The sequence below is a fragment of the Lutra lutra genome, chromosome 4 (assembly GCF_902655055.1).
Source record: "Lutra lutra chromosome 4, mLutLut1.2, whole genome shotgun sequence".
NCBI classification, from domain to species: domain Eukaryota; kingdom Metazoa; phylum Chordata; class Mammalia; order Carnivora; family Mustelidae; genus Lutra; species Lutra lutra.
Window position 1 is genome coordinate 120719070 of NC_062281.1, and position 22639 is coordinate 120741708.

The following is a 22639-nucleotide window of genomic DNA, read 5'->3' on the forward strand; positions in this document are numbered from 1 at the left end:
TGCTCCATCACCCTAAGCAAGGTACTTAAGATCCCTGTGACTCAATTTCCTCTATCATAATAGGGACATGTGAGAATTAAGTGAAGTAATCTATTAAAAGTGCTTAGAATACAGAATAGAATACAAGACCAGAAACAGACCCATAAATATTGTCAGTTGATTGCTGACAATGGTGCAAACAGTTCAGTGGAGAAATAATAATCTTTATAACAAATGATTTTGGAATAATTGGAAATCCATAATAAAAAAAAAAAATGACCGTCAACCAATAGTTTGCAACATACACAAAAATTAACTTGAGGTGCCCCTGAGCGGGGTAGTCCATTAACCATTGAATTCTTGGTTTTGGCTCAGGTCATGATCTCCTATCCTGGGGTGGAGCACCACATCTGACTATGCTCAGTGAGGAGTCTGCTACTAAGGTTTCTCTCCCTCTCCTCTGCTCCTGCCCCCACGCACCCCTCCCCCCACCAAGCTTGCTTGCTCTCTTTTTCTAAAATAAATAAATCTTTAAAAAAATTAACTTGAAACGGGGCGCCTGGGTGGCTCAGTGGGTTAAAGCCTCTGCCTTTGGCTCAGGTCATGATCCCAAGGTCCTGGGATCGAGCCCCGCGTCGGGCTCTCTGCTCGGCGGGGAGCCTGCTTCCTCCTCTCTCTCTGCCTGCCTCTCTGCCTACTTGTGATCTCTGTCTGTCAGGTAGATAAATAAAATCTTTTAAAAAAAATTAACTTGAAATGGATCATAGACCTAAATGTAAACCCCAAAACTATAAAACTTCAAGAAGAAACCATAAGAGAAAATCTCTGACTTTGGGTTAGACAAAGATTAGATAGGACCTAAATTTATGGTGCTTACCACAATCCATTTTTTAGAAGGTGATTAACTGGACTTCATCAAAACTAAAACCTTCTGGTTTTGGGGGACTTTTTGTTTTGTTTTGTTTGGTAAAACACCGTTAAGAGAAGGACAAGCCATAGATAGAAAATATTTGCAAAAACACATGTCAGACAAAAGATTTAAAATATGTAAAGAACTCTCAAAACTCAGTAATAGGAACACAAAGATTTTTAACAGAAACATGACCAAAAGCAAATTTATGTGTAGCCGATAAGTCCATGGAAAGGTACTCCGCATCATTACTCATTCAGGAAATGCAACTTAAAGTCACGAGGCAGCTCTGCGCCGCATCAGAAGAGCTAGGCTAGACCCAGAGCAAACCCACAGTTGGTGAAGATGAGGAGCACCTGGAACCCACACACAGCTGATGGGAACCTAAACCCCACAGCCCTTTCAGAACTCACTTTGGCTGTTACTCCTAAAATTAAATATACACTTAATATAGGACTCTGCAGTCCCACTACTAGATATTTTCACTCAAGAGACATGAAAACATATGTGTACTCCAAACTTACACACAGATATTTGTAGCAGTTTTATTCATCATCATCATCAGAAACTGGAAACAACCTAGATACCTTTCAGCTGGTCAACAGAGAAGCAAACTGTGGCCCCCTCATACAATGGAATGCTTCTCAGTAATAAAAAGAAATTAACAACTGATGCAGTTATTGACATGAATGAATCTGAATGAAAAAAGCCAAATTCAGAAGGCTACATATCACACGAACCATTGGTATTTTTTTTATGTTCAATTAGCGAACACATAGTACATCATTACTTTTGACTTACTGTTCATTATTTGCATTTAATACCCAGTGCTCACCACAAGTGCCCTCCTTAGTACCCATCACCCAGTTATCCCATCGCCCCACCCCCTCCCTTCTGTAACCCTCAGTTTGTTTCCCCCAGTCCAGAGTCTCTTGTGGTTTGTCTCTCTGAGTTCGTCCTGTTGGGTTTTCCCAAACAAAATACCGATGGTTCTCCACAGAGGAAGGGAGGGAGAACCATCGGTATTTTGTTTGAGAAAAGGCAAAACTATAGGACAGAAAACTAATCAGCAGTTGCCAATGGCCAGGGTGGGAAGAAGACAGGCTACAATGGGGCATGGGGAACTTTTGGGGGTGACAGAATATTCTCTATCTTGCCTGTAATGGGGCAGCATGACCGTAGGATTTTGTCAAAACACAGACCTGTACACTGTGGTGAATGTATGTAAGTTTTATCTCAACAAACCTGGGTTTTAAATTTTTAGAGGAAAACAAAGTCATTTCATTTCCTTAAACTGGTCCGAGGGGATTTCTGTGACTTAACAATCAAGGGTCCTGAATGATAACAAACACCGTGCTATGGGAATTACACAGCACAGTGCAGTTTCATCTAGAGATGGGGTTAATTCATCCTTGAAAATCCATTAACTCTCCCACAGAATACAGTGGACCTTTTGTATGTGCAAACTGGTACAAGAATATGTAGATAACACCAAACTCTGAGAACTGCTGAGCTCTACAGAAGGAACTACATACAGGGGCCTGGACTCTTAATTCATAGCACAGTGTTTCTAGTCAAATTACACTGGTTCAAATCCCAATTCCACTTTCTAGCCCTGGACAAGTTACTTGACTTTGCTATGCTTCAGTTTTTTTCATGTGTACAATGGTGATAGTGGTACCTCACTCGTAGGGTCTTAGTGTAAATTAATGTACGGAAAGCCCTTAGTCAGGCTCAAGTCAGTAAAGGCTGTATTTGTGTCAGCTGTCAGTTGGTCAGATAGACCCACATTATAATCCCTCCAGTCAATGAATATCTATTAAGCTCCTACTATATACAATAAATATCCATTAAGCAAGCTGTAGGACCTGTTGCCTCAAGCTGCGCACAGAGAAAACTGACCCTCTCTGTTAAACAGGTGAATTGAGCTTGATCTAGATTCAGTTTGAGAAGGTGAGGCATTCAGGAGCTAAAGCTACCTACCCACAGGGGCCTCTCCAAGACTTTTAAGATAATTCCTAATATTCCAACAAGACAATCCATCTTCCTCTGCCAGCACCATCAAGGCCTGCATGTAGAGGATAATCTGGTAACCAGGAAAAAAAAAAAGTAATAACAAAGCAGCCCTTATTTGGGGAGTCCAGTCCTCAAAAAGGGGCCACTCGAAGTAGCCCACCACTAGCCTTTTTTTTCCTCGCCTCTCTAAAGTTCTTCAGTCTTGTTCTCCTGCTAGCCTGGTTTCCCTTCAGTGTGGGTTCTTTAATCTCAGCTCCTTGCCCCTGTTCAAAGACCATCACATTTTACTTGGGTGTCCACTCCAACAAGGCATCCTGCTTGTTAAGACACCCTGAACCTTTTACTTAGCTTCCTCATGCCTAAGCTTTCTCTTACATCAAAGTGGCTTAATATCACCCGTTCTAGTGATGCCTGCAGTTGCTTCAGTGTCTGCCTTTGGCTCAGGTCATGATCCTGGGGTCCCAGAATTGAGTTCTGCTCCCAGTTCAGGTTCCCTGCTTGGCGGGGAGTCTGTTTCTCCCACACCCTCTGCTCCTCCCTGCACCCCCACCCTGCTCATGTTTTCTCTCTCAAATAAATATCTTTTTTTTTAAATCACCTGTTCTATCTCTCCCCCCCAGTGAAATTAGGTAATCAATGTGACAATGCCTTATCACCCACAGATGTCAAGGCAGAATCATTTTATCTTTCATTATAGGATTACCTTCCTTTATACAACCGTTTTTCTCAAATGTTGCTTGTGAATTAAATCCAGATTTAAAAGGCCTGGGGATGCTCAGAGCGTGAGGAAATCTCATGGTGGGGAATTTTTCAAACAAACCAAACTGATATTTGGCCTAACCACCCCCCCACCCCCCGCAAACCTTACCCATGGGGATACACTCTAAGACCCCCAGTAGATGCCTAAACTGAGGAAAGTACTGGACACAACATATATTCTGTGTTTTCCCCCTACATATGTATTCTGACAAAGTTTAATTTCTAAGTTAGGCCCAGTGAGAGATTAACAACAATAACTAAAAACAGAACAATTACAACAATGTGCTCCAGAACAAGTTGTGTGAATATAGTGTCTCTCTCCCTCTCTCAAAATATCATACTGTACTCACCCTTGTTCTTGTGACCGTGTGAGAGGATAAGATGCCCATGTGAGGAGATGAAGGACGCAGGCATATGACGTAGTGTCAGGCAACTAATCACCTGACCAGACGTTGTAAGTAGGACCCCCTGCTCCGGACCACAGTTGACCGCAGGTAACTGAAACCCCAGATAATCACCACTGACATTCCCAAACCTCCATACCGAGTTAATTTAGAGGAGGAGGTGGAGGAGGACAGCAACAAACATCACGAAAGCAATCTTAATTCACTTAACAGTTTACGGGTTTTCGAGCCACTTTCACGCACCTCTCACCTGACGCTCATTACCTCCCCCAGGAGACAGCCATCAGGTATTATTCTCCCCAGCTTCCAGATGAAGAAGCTGAAGCACAGTTAGGTTAATGACGTGCCCAAGGTTATGCAGCTAATGGACCTGGGCTGAAGGCTCAGATGTCTCAAAACTCTTACCCTTGACCTGTGCAAAACAGTCCAAGAACTAAAAGAACGAGGAATCATCTGCAGTCTGCAGAAATGCAAATAACTTTCTTTAAGCATTCAAGGTCTCAAGACCCTGAAATTCTAAAACCAAAGTGTCCAACACATAAAATTCTAAATAAATATAGAAGACTGCTGACATCTTCAAAGCACAAAAGCAGTAAATGCAGTATTGCCATGATAAAAAATGATTAAATGCTAATCATACCAGCTAAAATATCATCATCAAATTTTGCATCAATGGCTACAATTAAATAGTAGACTTATTAGCTACATTATATTTAAGTGCATCCTGCCAGAATCTTTGTATTTTCCCACCAAACATAAAAAAAGACCTTAAATCAACTTTAAGAGGATGGAAAGAACCAAGATAAAATGATGTCACCCATATTTATAGTGGAGGAAGGAGCCTCAAAGACCCCGGAGGAAACAGCTGAGGCCTGCAGTTTCCAAATGTTAGTTTGGAGGAGAGTATTTTAGGCAGAGGTAGCCTTCCTACTAATGAGATTCTAGATAAAACTTCTATGTAAATTCAACCTTATCTCCCTCCACCCTGCAAAAATATCTAGGAAGGCCTGTAGTGCAGGCAAAGTCCTCTGTTGGGAGGAAAATATCCTACTATGAGCTGATCCAAGCTCCCCTGAAATCTGAAAGATGAAAGATGAACGATGGCCATTTCTTTATTGATCAGATGGGGCCACCTTCCACTTTGTACACAGTCAGCCTTGGATGGATGCCCAGAAGTCTTGGGTGAATGACCAAGAATCCCTTCTTCCTCTGATTTTTCCCAGCTTCTCCCATCTTGGTATCTTCCACCATCCTCCAGGGTCCCAGTGTTATACAGGTTTGTACCACTTGGTTTGGACCACAAAGATCATGATTCTTGCTTCCATTCTGCAGAGGGAGAAGTTAGAGAGGATTCTCAGTCAAAAACTTCTTAAGTTCTCCAAAGGCATTGTCTGTGATCTTTCCCCTTCTTCCATGTGAAACCACTGCAGGACAAACAAGACTACTTCTTGGAGGAGCAGATAATTTGTTACAGCCATCTATGCTGGCTTAACAGTAGGCTATGTGTTATGAAGCTAAAAGTTTTCTTTCTTACCAAGAGTAAAGAGAAGTGATAAAGGGGGACAAGAAAAACTCACCCTGCCAAATAGACCTAAAAGCAAGTGTACCCTTCCAAAGTATCTTTTCATTGTGCATAATCTAATTTAAATTTTCTATTCCCATCCTTCCTCCAGAATAGTCTCTCCCAATGGAAGAGATGTTTTACATTGGCATACCTTAGGATTTTGTTCGTTGTAAACCACAAGTAGGTCATTTTTTAAATTGATGCATAATGCTCATTAAGTCCTCATCAACACCCATTTCATGTTTATTTGCCAAATTCCACAAACTGTGTGGCCAGAAACGACTAGGGCTTTGTTGATGTCTGTGGTTAAACCGCTTTATGGCCAGGGGCACCTGGGTGGCTCAGTAGGTTAAAGCCTCTGCCTTCAGCTCAGGCCATGATCTCAGGGTCCTGGGATCGAGTCCCGCATCAGGAGCTCTGCTCAGCAGGGAGCTTGCCTCCCCCCGCCCCATCCCTGCCTGCCTTTCTGCCTACTTGTGATTTCTATCAAATAAATAAATAAAATTTTTAAAAAAACTGCTTTATGGCCAGATTGTTCTGAACATCCCTGAGCAATGCACACACACAGGAGAACGGGTCACCTTCCAGCCTATGCCTTTGCAGAGTTACACAGCTCATGAAAGACTTCAACTTTTGGAAACCTGGTGATGTTTATTTGAAAAATTCCAGTTCAAAGGATTCTGAAAATTAAATGTCCCCAAATATGAGGTCCTTGTTTAAAACCCTGAAAGGAAAGGGAACAGATCATGTAGATGTTCACCAGTTAAAGGTTCTGAATTCATATACGGTCTGCAAGAATGGGTTCATCTCTTCATTCATTTATTCAATTATGGGTTGTCTGCCCATTATTTGTTGAGGGTACAAAGTCCTGGGATATATTAGGGAATAGAACAAGACAGACTGTGTACTAGCTCTTGAGGTGTTCCTGCTCTAGTGGGGAGAGAGAAGAAAGTAATAAACTAAAATAATTATAGATATTGCTAAGATGTAAGAAAGAAAGAAATAGGAGACAGAGGTAGAGAATAAAATGAATGAGACATGCCTATTTTCAGGAAAGAGAGCCACCCTCAACAGGTGACAGTTAGATTGAGCCCTGAAAAGTGAGAGGCTATATCATTCCTATAGTACTGAGGGATGAACATTTTCAGGAGAAGAAGACAGCCCATACCAAGTCTCTGAGGAATGAAAGGGCGTGGTGTATTCATGGCACCGAAAGGAAACTTATGTGGCTGGGGTGAGCTCAGAGAGGTAGGCAGGGGCTAGATGATGCAGGATATTGAAGGTCATGATATGGAATTTTCATTTTATTCTGAGGTATATCGAAAGCTGCTGGAGATTTAAATAGAAGAGTGACATGACCTAGTCTGTTTTTTATGGCCCTGGCTACTATGCAGAGAATGGACTGCAGGAAGAAACACGTGGCTGTGGGGAGACAAGAAACTGTTGTAACAGTCCAAACAGGCACTCAGGAAAGCATGGCCCAAGGTAGAAGTGAAATGGAGAGAAGAGGACAGACTCAACACACCTTTCTGAGATAAAATCAAAAGGATTTGCTTGGAAATTAGATGTGGAAATGAAGGCAAGAGAAAAAATCATGGATAATTATAAACTTCTGACTGGGGTGGGTGATGATACCATTCATTAAGATGGTGAAAATAGCCCCAGGTTTCTTCTGTTCTAGTGTGACGGCCTGTCTGCAGTACACACGTGGGGCCCTACAGGGTTGGCCCTACAGGGTTTTTCATTTTCTTTCTAATAGAGCTTCCTGTGGGGAGAGTTTTCTTTTTTTTTTTTTTTTTTTTTTTTTTAAAGATTTTATTTATTTATTTGACAGAGAGAAATCACAAGTAAGCAGAGAGGCAGGCAGAGAGAGAGGAGGAAGCAGGCCCCCTGCTGAGCAGAAAGCCCGATGTGGGGCTCGAACCCAGGACCTGGGATCATGACCTGAGCCGAAGGCAGCGGCTTAACCCACTGAGCCACCCAGGCACCCCAAGTTTTCTTGACTCTTTTGTACTTCTAGGGAACTAAACACACACAGATGGTTCAAAGGAAGACTGAGACCCATTTCAGCCCTTACTGTGAGGTTTCCCAGCCCCGACTAGTGTGCAGAGTGTTAGCAGGCAGGGCCAACTGCAGCTTAGTAATGCTCAAGAGAACAAGAAAACAACCCAAACATAAAAATCACATTTTTCCCAGGAATTGGGACTTGTGTACCAAACGTTTGACATGAGTTGCATTATTGGATGGACTGAGCAGAATTCACACATACACATCTACCAGCCACTGGAATCAAGTTCTTTAGAGAAAACCGAAATCAAAGATGGGCAGTTGCTCATTGGTCAGAGGAAATTAACTTCCTTGGGAAAGGGTACAGAGAGATGAATTTAGGCTCTCCCGCCTGAGATGTGCTTCTCCACTGAAATTTGTTATCAGAGACTCTTCCAGACCATTCAACTCAAAGCTAGTAGCTGGAAGCCAATGATTCAGAGACAGTCCCACATCTGTGGAACTTGAGCACCACTTGAAGGCCATCAGTTTAAGGTGGATTATGATGCTGGGGCCTAACCAATTAAAATAGCTTTGGGGGGACGCCTGGGTGGCTCAGTTGGTTGAGCAGCTGCCTTCAGCTCAGGTCATGATCCCAGCATCCTGGGATCGAGTCCCACATCGGGCTCCTTGCTTGGCGGGGAGCCTGCTTCTCCCTCTGCCTCTGCCTGCCATTCTGTCTGCCTGTGCTCGCTCGCTCTCCTCTCTCTCTCTGACAAATAAATAAAATCTTTAAAAAAAATAAATAAAATAGCTTTGGGGACAGACATTAATGCTTTATTCCATAGGATTCTAGACACCTCTCTTACTGTCTGTGTGGCTCTTAATGGGAACACAACTGGCATGGGGTCATTGGCCATATGTTCTCACTTCACCAGCTTACACCATCAATACTTCTGTTCTGTGGAAAATGTGCTTATGAGAATTGTTAAGGGAAATCTTGAAAAGATAAAGACATTGCAAAAGAATAACTCAGTACCTAAAGGAGGAATGAAAGGGATTGCAGAATTCATTCCACTGCTCTGGATCCAAATCCCAGCTCCCTTGTTACTAATTAATAGAACATACCATCAAGACAAGACTTTGGAGAAATGAGGGCGCCTGGGTGGCTCAGTGGGTTAAAGCCTCTGCCTTCGGCTCAGGTCATGATCCCGGGGTCCTGGAATCGAGGCCCGCATCAGGCTCTCTGCTCCGCAGGGAGCCTGCTTCCCTTCCTCTCTCTCTGCCTGCCTCTCTGCCTACTTGTGATCTCTGTCTGTCAAATAAATAAATTTAAAAAATCTTTAAAAAAAAAAAGACTTTGGAGAAATGAGAAACACTTCAATAAGAGATATCTAAAAGGGGAACCAGGTTTTCACCATTTCCTAACCATTGTATCTCTATGTTTTCAATTGTTTACTCTTTTTTTTTAATTTAATGATTTTTATCTCTGCGTTGATTTTATGTGCCCTCATCATTTCTTTACTGAGCTCTACCATTTTTTTTATTTTCTTCTATTGTCTTTTCATCTCCTTTTCAGTGATTTTGTGTATGTGCACTTCCTCCTCCCCAAGAGATGATACTACCTATAGTAACTTTAAAATTCCTTGTCAAATTCATAGTACAATCCCTCTTCTGAGTTATGCATGTTATCTGACTTCTGCTTACTCTTTCCTCTTTTGTTCATATGCATATGGCCTAATGTGCTCCTTTCTGATGGTTATTCACATTTCTTAGGGTAATTCTAACTGAGGGCATCATTAGCTTGAAGTCTTCCGTGAAGAAGGGGAGCCCAGAGCTTTAAATATAGTGTGTTATCTCAAAAACCTTCTCACCAGGGGTGCCTGAGTGGCTCAGTGGGTTAAGCCTCTGCCTTCGGCTCAGGTCATGATCTCAGGGTCCTGGGATTGAGCCCCTCATCGGGCTCTCTGCTCAGCGGGGAGCCTGCTTCCCCCCCCCACCCCTGCCTGCCTCTCTGCCTACTTGTGATCTCTGTCAAGTAAATAAATAAAACTCTTTAAAAAAAAAAAAAAAACCTTCTCACCAAATGTGCTCTCGACCCTGATTGTGCATTTCTCTTCCCCTCTGTTTAGTTAGGATGTTGATTTGTGTTGTGGTCTGACAAGCACAGTTGCGTCCTCTCTCCATCCTCCCACTGCACACCCCGTTAGTTAGGAGACTAGAGTGTCCTGCACACGGTACAGGTGGAGCCTCCACGTGACTCCCCTTCAGCTCCGCCACACCTGCTCTTCCACTGTTGACAGCTGAGTCTCCGTAGGGCCATGCCCACTTCTTCTTTGGCCACATTTCTCTAGATCCCAGGAACCTGAATGGAGGATCCTATGGATATTAATTAAGACTGTAACATGTACTTTTTGAGAATTCTGACTCTGCTAAAATCTGAGACGGTTTCTGGGTTCTCGGTCTCCACCCTTAGTGTTAGTTTCGATTTTTGAGAACTGGCCAGATTTTGTTCAGAGTCAAGTTTCTCTATTTCATCAAAGATGGAGTTTCATTCTTTTTTTTGTTTTTCATTTTTTCAAGTGGAGGATTTTCATTTTTTTCTAGAAAACGTTTTTCCAAAACCTTCTTCAAGGTTTCAAGGAGGCTTGGTAACAGAAAATATTTTTACCTTGACTTCTTTAACTGAAGGTCCTCTCATTCACTCCTTGAGCCATGGCAAGCTTGCTTTTCTACCTCTAGTTGATCAGACTGCTTTCTCAAAGATCACTAGTGACTTCCTAATTGCTAAATTAAAAGTCTTTCATCCTGTTTCTTTTTCTGTTATCGTAATTTCTTTTTTTATGATTGAAGTATAATTAACATACAGGTTATATTAGTTTTAGATGTACAATTTGAGTCAACAGTTCTATGCATTACTCAGTGCTCATCGAGAAAAGTGCGCTTTTAATCCCCTTCATCTATTTCATCCACCCCCGTCGCGGCCGCGCGACAAATTGACCAGGAACGTGAGGGTAAGAGGATGAAGAAAAGAACCCGAGAAGCAGAGAGATGGGGGCAGGAGAAGCACTGAGGAGGATGTCCAACAGTGCTGATTTTATTCCACATCTTACAAGCATTTATAATGCAGACCACAATAGAAGGAGTAATACATCGGTATCTAGTCAGATAACCGCAAGTTCCTATAACAAGTTTTACATTAACTACAAACAAATCTCATTATGCCAGGTAATCACGGCTAATGCCATTAGCTACTATTGATACAAGAAGTTACAATCAACCAGGGAGTGGATTATGGGCAGTACAGGAACAAGGACCAACTAAGAATTTATGACCCTAACCACGTTGTTCCCTTCTGTAGGGAGAACGTGTGGGAAGTCACGTAGGTGAGCGCACGACACATAGCACAGACCCTTTCTCAGTGTTACTCGACTTTATCAACCTAAGCCTTTTGTTCGGCTATTCAGCCTTTAAAGGAGGCACAAGTCAGGGCCTGGTTTGGTCCTCGTCTCAAGCCTCATCGTGGCCTCCCACACACCCCACACCATTTCCCCTCTGTTAACCATCTTCTGTATCCATTCACCTATCAATGGACCTATCAATGGCTGCTTCCATAATTTGGTTATTGTAAATAATGCTACAATAAACATAGGAATGCATGTGTTTTTTCACTTTATATTTCTTCTGTTATGGCTCCTAAATGCCCATTCTCTTGCTCTTTTTCAGTTTTCCTTCAATTACAGCTATTCTCCCAGTGTTTTTTGTTTACATGCTCTTCCTGATCAACTCCATGCCTTCCCCAGGTTTAAACTGCCCACTGTACGCTTTACTCCCAAATGTCTCTCATCTATCCTGATCCTCTCTTGAAACTTATACCCAATTTCCAAAGCCTGCTTGACACCTGCACGTGTACAACACCACTGGCATCTCTGTATGTTCTACAAGAGCGAGGAGGAGGCGGTGGCGGTAGCGGCGGCGACGCCGCTGCTTCCCCTATCTCTGTATGTTCTAAATCACTATTTTCTAATCTACTGACTCTCAGAATGTTAATTAGTTTTGTGTTATTCGTTTTAAAGATTCACACATTATTAGTTTCCTAGGTTTGCAATAATAAGTTACCACAAAGTGGATGGCTTAAAACAATTTATTCTTCACAGTTCTGGAGGCTAGAAGTCCAGAATTAAGGTGTTGGCAAGACCATGCTCCCTCTGGAGTCTGAGGAAAGAATCCTTCTTTGCCTCTTCCAAGCTTCTAGAGGTTGCCAGTAATTCTTAGCTTCTCTAGGCTTGTTGCTATGTCACTCCAATCTCTGCCTCTGTCCTCATACAGCCTTCTTCTCTATGTGTATCTTTCTTGAAGCCTCCTTCTTCTCACTCTTACTAAGACACCATCCATTGGATATAGCATCTACCCAAATACAGCACTGTCTCATCTTCACTTGATTACATCCGCAAAACCTTATTTCCAAATAAGGTCACATTCACAGGTACTGTGGGTCAGAACTTCAACATATTTTTCGGAAGGACACAACTAACCCACTACCTCATGACAAAAATACATTTTGAAAGTGTTGGTTTAAGCAGAATCAGACAGATTTCGTCACTAAAGAACTCCTCAGAGCCTTAACAGACTAATGCAAATTGTAGGGGGTTTGTTTTGTTAACATCAGATTCAGGTGTGCAACATGACTTGCTATTTGAATACACTGCAAAATGACTGCAAGTGAGTCAACATCCATCACCACACATAGCTACAAACTTTTTTTCCTTGTGATGAGAAATGTTGAGATTTACTCTCTTAGGAACTTCCAAATAGTCAATAGAGTAGTATTCACTATAGTCACCAGGCTGCATATTATATCCCCAGGACTTATTTATTTTATAACTGAAAATTTGTACCTTTTCACTCCCTTTACCCATTTTGCCTACCAGACACCCCCCACCTTTGGCAACCACCCAGTCTGTTCTCTATATTCATGAGCTTCGATTTGTGTTTGTTTGAGGCATTTTTTTAGATTCTATGTCTAACTGAGATCACATAGTATTTGTCTTTTTCTGTCTGACTTACTTCGTTGCACATAATGCCCTCAAATTTCATCCATGTTGTCACAAATGGCAAGATTTCATTCTCTTTTCACAGCTGAATAGTATTCCATAATGTATATTGGACACATTTTCTTTATCCCTTCATCCATCAATAAACACTTAGTTTGTCTCCATGTTTTGGCTATTGTAAATAATGCCTCAAAACACATTGCGGGTGCATTCCAACTGCTTTCCAAAACAGCTAAATATGCAGGTCCAAAAAAGGAAGGTACTTTTCCAATGGCTACAGGTACTCCAAAGCCCATTCATCTCCTTCAGCATCCCAAAGATCAAGTACATGTTCTGCTCAGCTATAAAAGAAAGTGGCAAACCTGTTGTACCACTGGCATCACGGGACAGTTGCCTATAAAACCAGACTTCTGATGCTGGGCTCCAGCTGCACTTTCTCACAGGTCATCTTCCTCCCCTGGAGGATGACCAGATGTCGAGGCAACCTCTAGATCATGTTCATACTGTGCTGCCAAAGCTGGGTCCATGACAACCTCTGGTGGGGCAAGAGCCAGCATGGTGACAAACTCCCAAGTTAGGGTCTAGAATGAGTTTTCTAGTGAGCCACAGGAAGGGCTTTTTAAAGTTGTAGTTACTTTTGGCAGAAATGTCATAGTCCTGAAGGTACTTCTCTCAGTGAAAGACAATAGATTTTGCCTTAACTTTTCTGTCTTCAGTGTTCACTTTGTTGCCACACAGCACAATGGGGGTGTTTTCACCTACTTGAACCAGAACTCAATGCCAGTTAGGCACATTCTTGTAAGTAACCCTTGATGTTACATCAAACACTGTAATGGCACACTGGGCCAGGAAGTAATAGCCATCTCTCAGCCCACCAAATTTCTCCTGACCAGCTGTTTCCCATACATTGAACTTAATAGGTCCTCTGTTGGTATGGAACACAAGGGGACGGACCTCAAAGCTCAACGTGGCTATGTACCTCTCAAGTTCACCAGTCAGATGACATTTCACAAATGTAGTTTTTCCAGTACTACCATTGCCAAACAATACAAGTTTGAACTGGACTTGGGGTTCACCTTGGGCAGTCATTGTACTGTTGCTTCCAGAAGTGTCTCTGGACAATCTGACAGAGCAGTATTTCATTCTCTTTGATGCAACTGTAAATGGGATTGTTTTCTTGTCTTTCTGATGGTTCACTATTAGTGGGTAGAAACACAACAGATTTCTGTATACTGGTTTTGTATCCTGCAAATTTACCAAACTTACTTATTAGTTTTCACAGTTTTGGGGTGGAGTCTTTAGAGTTTTTTTTAAGATTTTTTAAATTTATTTATTTGACAGACAGAGATCACAGGTAGGCAGAGAGGCAGGCAGGCAGAGAGAGAGAGGAGGAAGCAGGCTCCCTGCTGAGCAGAGAGCCCGATGCGGGGCTTGATCCCAGGACCCTGGGACCATGACCTGAGCCGAAGGCAGAGGCTTTAACCCACTGAGCCACCCAGGCGCCCCAATCTTTAGGGTTTTTTATACATAGTATCATGTCATCTGCAAATAGTGACAGTTTTGCTTCTTCCTTTCCAGTTTAGTTGCTTTTTATTTACTTATCTTGCCCAACTGCTCTGGCTAGGACTTCCAATAGCACACTAAGAGAGTGGCAAAAGCAGGCATCCTTGTCTTGTTTCTGATCTTCAAGGAAAAGCTTTCAGCTTTTCCCCATTGAGTATGTTAGCTGTGGGCTTGTCATATATGACCTTTATTATGTTGAGGCATATTTCTTCAATACACATTTTGTTGAGAGTTTTTATCATAAATGGATGTTCATCAAATGCCTTTTCTGCACCTATTGAAATAGTTACACGATTCTTCTTATCTTCCTTCATTTTGTGAATGTTGTGTATCACACTGACTGACTTACAGAGGTTGAACCATTTTTGAATCCCTAGAATATATCCTACTTTCACATGGTGTTTGATCCTTTTAAGGTATTACTGAATTTGGTTTGCTAACATTTTGTTGAGGATTGTCTGCATATATGTTCATCAGGGATATTGGTCTATAATTTTCTTCCCTTGTGGTATCTTTGTCTGGTTTTGGTATCAAGATAATGCTGATCTCATAAAATGAGTTTGGAATTTTTCCTTCCTCTTCGATTTTTTTAAAAGAGTTTGAAGATTGGTATTAATTCATCTTTGAATGTTTAGTAAAATTCACTAGTAAAGCTGTCTGGTCTTGGACTTTTGTTTGTAGGGAGTTCTTAAATTACTGATTCAATCTCCTTACTATTGATTGACCTGTTCAGATTTTGTTTCTTTATGATTCATACTTGGAAGGTTATGTTTCTAGGAATTTAGCCATTTCTTCTAGGTTGTCCAATTTGTTGGCATACAATTGTTCATAATAGTCTCTTATGATCCTTTTTATTTCTGTGGTATCAATTGTAGCATTTTCTCTTTCATTTCTGATCTTATTTCCTCTCTTTTTCTTGGTGAGTCTGCTAAAGGTTTGTCAATTTTGTTTATCTTTTCAAAGAATCAACTCTTAGGTTCATTGACATTTTCTATTATCTTCTTAGTTTCTTAGTCTCTATTTCATTTATTTCTGCTCTGGTCTTTATTATTTCCTTCTTTCTACTAACATTGGGCTTCATTTGTTCTTAAAATTATGGTTTTTGAATCTCCAAGAATAGTTATCATATAGGTTATTACATAGAGCTTTCCTTAAACTTAGATAACCACAAAGCCCTTTTTGGTACAGAGTCCTTCAGGAGGATAGTTCAACAACAGACTTTGTTATGTTCTTTTACCATTGTTCCTCAGATTTTCATGTGTGTGTGAATCACCTGGGGATGGTGTACAAGTACAGATTCTGATTCAGAAGATCTGGGTTGGAGGTCTGAGATTCTGCCTTTCTTACAAGCTTCCTAGAGCTGCCAGTGTTACTATTCTTCAAACACATATTCTAAGCAAGCTTCTAAGTCAGAATCTTTATTTCCACAGATGTTTCTCTCCCTACATTTCCTGTCTTGGTTAATGGTGTCACTATTTGTACAGTTACTCAACTGGAAACTTGGACATCAAATTCCCTTCCCTTCACACCTCCTTCTAATTCCACCTCAAATCCAACTTATTGCCAAGTTCCATTTGTCTCTTGAATCCATTTCACCATCTCCATCTCCATTATCTTTGTTCAGGACTTTTGTATCTTCCTTGGACTATGAGTAGCCTCTTAATATCTCTTCCTGTCTTTGATCTTTTCTGTCCAAACTGTTGCTAGACACAGACTTAATGAGGTCAGTCCCTCACTTTAAAATTGGCACTGGTGTCCCACGGCCCATCAAATACACCCCCACCTGCTTGGCATTGAGACATTCCAGGTCCTGCCAAATCTGATGTTAGGAAATTTTGGAGCTTTACTCCCACTGCCAATTCATGATACAACAAGAGCTGTGACCACATTAGGTTGTGCACCTCCCCAGAACACACCATGCATGCTCCCTTCTCTGGACCTTTGTTCAAGCTCTTCACTAGTCAGTATAGTCTTTCTCCTACCTTCTCACCTAGAGGAATACTCTCATTCTTCCTAATCTAAATATAATTTCCTTTGTTAAATGTCCCCCAATTATAATAAATTTTTATCTCCTTTACATTCTCAAAGATTTTTAAAGTATTTTACATATAGTTTCTTAAATGTTGCCTATAGCCATTTATACATATGTTTTTCTGGTTAGCTCCTTAAGGGCAGTGATCATGCATGGCACATAATAGATGTTTATTTATTCCTTTATCCATTTTTCTAAAATGCTACATACATGTGATAAATGAGTAACTAAGCATGAGCATATTGGATGGAGGAAAGTCAAATTGCTATAACTTCTTTTCAAACTGAGGTTGACTCATAAATAAGGTGGGTGCTAAGGGTGTTGGCACAGTCAAAAATCCATGTATAATTTTTGACTCCCCCCAAATTGATAGCATACTGTTGAAGCCTTACCAATAACATAATGAACTAACACATATTTTTTACATTATATATACTATATGTGATAGTATTAAAATAAGTTAGAGAAAAGAAATATTAAGAAAATAATAAAAAAAGAAAATACATTTACAGTACTATACTATATTTATTTTAAAAAAAAAGAAGAACAAGAAGGATATGTACACAATTCAAATCCATGTCATCCAACGGTCACCTATATAACCAGACAGGTGCCTCAGACCATCTGAGGAAAATGCAGATTAGTAGAAGCCAATCCCAGACCTACTGAACCAGAATTTTGAGATGATGGGACCACAGAAACTAAATTTTAGCAAGAAATCCAAGTGATTTTTATTCAAGCTAATGTGTAAGAACCAGTGCCTATAATTTAAAAGTAAACAGTTCATTGTGACCAACTTCTGCTCCTAAGGATTTAAAAATATTTAAGACAAAAAATCTTCTATTAGAGTGGCTGGCTCAGCCATCCTGGATGGCTCAGATGGTTGAGCATCAGACTCTTGGTTTCAGCTTGGACCATAATCTCAGGGTTGTGGGATAGAGCATGGCATGGGGCTCCATGATCAGCAAGGAGTCTGCTTGAGATTCTCCATCTCCCCCACCTCAGCCTGTCCCCTACCCCAATCAAATAAATAAATAAGTTTTAAAAAAACAATTCTCCTAGTCAAAGTTGAAAATTCTGTAAAGCAACGAAAAAAGTTCAGATCATATATTTAGCATCAATAAGGAACAAAATCATATAAAGATTTGGTAAGTCTTTTGAACAAAAAACTTGCTATTGAGCTCATGATAGTTCTTTTTTAACATTTTCTGGCCAGTGACAATTTAAAGCATGTACATAGATGTTAATTATTTCAGAAAAGCTAGGCTATTCCAGTTCCCACATTTTTCTGAGGCACAAGAATTGTTTTTAAGTTCTCTCTTTTTTCTCTGCAGTATTTAAAAACAACTGATTCCTAAATCACAATTGAGATCACCTACTCTTTGTTACTGGGGATCTACACAAAACTGAAGGCCATCTTTATGAATATAAGAGCTAAATGAAAGTTAAATTGTCACATTCTTTACCATGCTGCACACTTTCAGAGTTTCATTAAAAAAAAAAAAAAAAAAAAAAAAAAAAACCCACATAATTAGTTTAGCTTTACCAGGAAAAAAATTTTTTTGAATGACAAGGTCAGGCTCCTGACCTTTTAGTAAATTAGAGAAGATTGCCATAAATTGCACAATATAATGAAACACCAATTTGCATATTTGCTGCTATATTAAAAGGGATCAGTTTTAGCTCACAAAGCAGAACAAACAAAAACATGCATTTTAATAACTCAAATTACTCCCAGGAAGTGACCCTCAGCAGAAAGCCTGATTATCACTACTTAATTAGAAGCCTTGGAAATCTAAATCCTCCTTTAAATCCTATTCTGGGTATAGTGAAAGATGAAGCCATGAGTTTTGTCTAAGATTCAATATTTACTCTTTACTAATATGTTTGCTGGAGAGACTTTCCAAGCATTATAAAGACATGCAAGAAAAAATTTAATATTCAAAGAAAGAGTGCACAAAACCTGTGTTGGCTTGCAGGTGCAAAGCAATTAACAAGCTGGCATTTACAGTACTTTTAATTAATTAATTAAAAATGCAAAGCTGACTTTCATTTCTTTAAATGTTTGAACATTTTATCCATCAATAATAAAGCACTACATGCTGCTGGGCGACAACAGCTGGTAAATGAAAAAAGTTAGTCCAGCGTTAAAGTAAGTGAAGAGAGACTGGGAATTTGCTAGAGCATCTTCATCTCTTCCTTCCCCCCAGCCTGCCCCCTCTAAGGATACTATGAAACTTCGTGTCAAATGAGAGGGGAAACGGCCTTTTGGCTACTCTGAGTCATAAACTGACAGTGACAATATTTGATGTGACATAGTAACCTTGAATGGGAATGAAAACAACAAAGCTTATTACAATTATGCTTCCCATTAAGGACCTGCCGCTCTGTTTCCTTCGGGGAGCGGAGTTGTTTGGAATTGAGGCTGTGCACCTCCATCTTATTTATAAAGGTTAAAAACATAATTAACAGAGGGAATTTCAATAATTCGCAAATTACATTCTAATGTAATGCTGCTGTGACTAATTTTACAGCTGGACGCTGCTCGAACAATGATGTTACTGATCCCCGTGAACACATTTTTGGTCAGTACATATTTAAAAACAACACCATTAATGTACTTTAATTAAAACATAAATACTACAGTGCTACCTCGGTAGGCATTCACTCAGCTGGAACTAACTGTATTTGCTTAATCTACAATTTTAGATGTATTAGCAAAAATAAATGTTGGTGAATGTAAGAGCCTGATTACATATCTTGGGTAAATTGGTGATAATGAGTCAAGAGACTTTGTGTTCATTCACATATATTAGAATAAGAATCATTATGAAATTAAAGCTAAGATTAATCCTGCTAATGACACCACAGAGCATCTGGGAATAAGATAACCCAGATGTCAGATTCACTGTGCTACTGTGCTGCTATTTGATAGAGTAACCCTTGAAGTGTTCTTTTAAGGAAGATAGCTGCTACCCGCCCCCCAGTCCCAGCACTTGAAATGCAAATGAGTGACAAGATAGTCTAATAATGAGAGCAGATTCTAGCAGTAAAGAAAATGAATAAATTAAAAAAAAAAAAACCCTCTGCACCACTGATAAGAACAAGCAGCAGGCACCCTGATGTCCTCAATTAGGGTGGATGACATCTGCTGAGCATTTCTCTCTAATAAAGCCCTCACTCGGTATTCCAAAGCACACGATTCTAACACTGTTAACATTTTAATGTCCTGGGCGTGCGTGGTAACATTAATTACAAGATGATTTGGATGACTTCTGAATCTCTTTTATGTCTTCCGCAGAAGAGAACACAGCGTTGCAGCTTTGATATCATAAATAAAATGGGGACACCTGCCAAGCATGAAAGGTATCCTGAAGTCACTTGCGTCTGCTGTGTTGTCCTGAACCTCCATAGCCAGGCAGAGAAAATCCTCTGGGCATTTACAGAGGGTCAGTGACTATGCATTTTAGGGGGAGGCTATGTGGCTCTCAAGGATTTTTTTTTCCTTTATGCTAAAGGTGAACATTTTTGTTGCTGTTTTTAATTCCTAATGAGCTTAAAGTCCAATTAATATTTTTCTAAGCACAGTTTGCCTTCCTAATAGCTTTTTTCATGAGCTTTGGCAAATGTCACCAGGGCTTTCTTGTTTGCTGGCTGGAAGATGGGAGCAGTTTTGCCCCTTATTCAACAGACTAGCACAAATCACTGGCACTAACAGGGGACCCGGGGTGGAGAGGAAGTAGGGGGACACAAGAGAAAAGAAATTTGTTGGTTCTCCTGCTACGTAACTGGCACTGTATCACCATCATTCCTACAAAGATACTATTATTACCTCTATTATACGGGGAGGAAACTGGGGCACAGAGAGATCATGTAATTTATTTGCAAGTTATTAAACATGAAATAAAGAGCAGAACCAGGATTCAAACCCATGTCTGACTGAGCTCATAGTCCATGATCCCACTGTCCCTCTTCACTATACCCATGGCAGTCACCAGGGCTGTTCCCAGATGCCCCAGGTCTCATCCTTTGGGGCATATGATAAGGTTAGGTTTCCTTGCCCTCTTTTCATAGCTGTGTAGACTTTTTTGACTGATGATATGCTAACAGAAGCTTCAGAAGTGACTGTGTGGTTCACCCTGACCCCTTTTCCCTATGAGGAATCATGAATGTGTCTCAGCCTGGATCTGAGGATGACTTGGAGCAGAGCCCACAGCCAACCTACAACAGACATTTAGAATGAGTGAGAAATAAATGTTAGTTAAGCCCCTGAGATTGTGAAAATATTAGTTACTGCAGCATAACCTAGCCTATTCTGACAAATATAATACTAAACATGTACAAATCTATAAAGTCCCCAAGTGACCTCAGAAATGGATGAAGAAGGATGGAAAAAATAAAAGTGAGGGGAGATGTGACTGAAAAGGTGGCCCAGGAACTGTAAGACCTGGGAGAAAAAGATTGCAATGCCATTAAGCCTAACAGGTGCCTCTTACATGTGCGAATGGCTCCCCCTAGAGTTTGGCAGTGCCCAACCTAGACCATGGTGAGCAGGGGCCCTGCCATTTCTAGCCCTGCTACTTTGAGAACATGGCTCCCCACTCTTTTTACAGATTAAGCCAGATTTGCAGGGTGTGCTGGGTATAGAATTCATATTCAGTCAACAAACATATGCCCAACCCCAAAAATGAGCTTGCTCGCTCAAAACATCAGGAACAATTCATCAACACGTGTATTAGGGGGCACTTGTCCGTGGATCAAAATTAATCTTGATAGCACATTACTGTCACCAGATACATACAATAAAATAATGTTATACAGTCACGGAGATGTGTATCCAAATGTGAAGGGAAGAAGAGAAAAGACCCTTTTGGGTTTTCATAATTAACTCACTGCGGTAGTGATTTACTACCACAACAGGAGGGTTGTCAGAGGGGAAGAGAGAAAATGAGATACAGCCATGAGACAATACCTGTGAGAATCGAGCCCCTTCTCTCTCTTGTATCTCTTTCCTACCTCTGTTTGGACCACTCCCGTGAAATATCCTAATTCTCTGTGCCAACTCAACCCTACTCAAAAGGCCTGCAGTTTGCCAAAATAACAAATGACCAGGAGGTTCCCAGTCCCCAGCCACCCATCAAAAGTTCTCCAGAGTATTATCCAAGGTTCCAGAGCTAGTGAACTGGGTAGCGCACTTAAAGAACTGAAGCAAGTAGTAGAACTTTGTGGAACAGAGGCAGAATGGATCTCAAGCAGAAAAACCACACACAGCTGCAGGTCCCCTCCTTAACTATTCCAGTGGCACCGTCCAATGGCAGCATTCCTCTGGGGACCACTAGAGAGGATTCTCAATGAGTGAATCAGCTCCCAGTGTCTGGTAGTCCCAACCTAGACTATCCACCTCCACTTACAAGAAAGCTGGTTAGTAAAAGTGAGAGTGTCGAAGAAAGTTTTTATCTTGATTAGGACTCTAAAACCAGGTGTGTAGAGCACCTCAAGCACTTCTAAAGACGTAGGGAAAAGGTACACTTATATCCACATTCATACTCCAACCTAGCAGCTCCCCAATGAAAGGATTCAGTCCCAACATTTATGTTCTAGAAAACGAAGTAACCCAATACAAACACTCATGAAGCCTATTCGTGACATCACCATGACCTTTCACTGCATCATGACTTAGCCTGGGGCCACCTCCTTACCAAGAATGCCTTCTGCTGGGACTTGGTGAATGCCTGCTCGTCCTTCAATATACAACTCAAGGGTGCTCATAAAGCGTTTTCAGATCCACTCCACCAGAGGAGCACACAGCCTCCTTTGTCCTGCTCCTCTCTCATACCATGGAACTCACTCTCCTGCTGTAACCACGTCACACTTCTCCTCCTCCACTGGATGGCAGGGCCCTCGGGGTAGAGGTAGGGTTGTTCCCCCCACCCCCAGCAGGATGCCTGCCACACAGGAGGCACTCAGTACCTCCTTACTGAATATTGACAGTGGTAGGCAAATTTAAGATGATGTGCCATCTTGCAAGATAAATAATACCCATATTTTCTTATTGGGTGCTTAAGGACTGGCTCAGCTATTGCTTCTGACGGACATATAGTACTTTTTATCTCCCCTTCCGATGGCTTTGGCATCACCTTTATACCTTCCCAGACACTTTTTTTAGTTTTTTAATAAGGTGTCCTTAGATGAGCCTCATCCAATTAGCATTATTTTGTGCCCGGCTGTGACAAGATAACTGGAAAATCAATGAAAACAAAGGCTGAATGGCCTGAGTTCTCATGACTGAGTGGGCTCCTAGGTGTCTTTTACACAGAATAATTTATGGAAGCATCCTTTAAGTACAGGCATTTCCATCTGTTTCACCTTCAC

The 22639-nt window shown here is 41.0% G+C and overlaps 1 pseudogene; it reads right to left on the bottom strand.

Moving 5' to 3' along the window:
• Nucleotides 1–13109: 13109 nt before the first annotated feature.
• Nucleotides 13110–13761, bottom strand: LOC125098889 (GTP-binding nuclear protein Ran-like; annotated as a pseudogene).
• Nucleotides 13762–22639: the final 8878 nt, after the last annotated feature.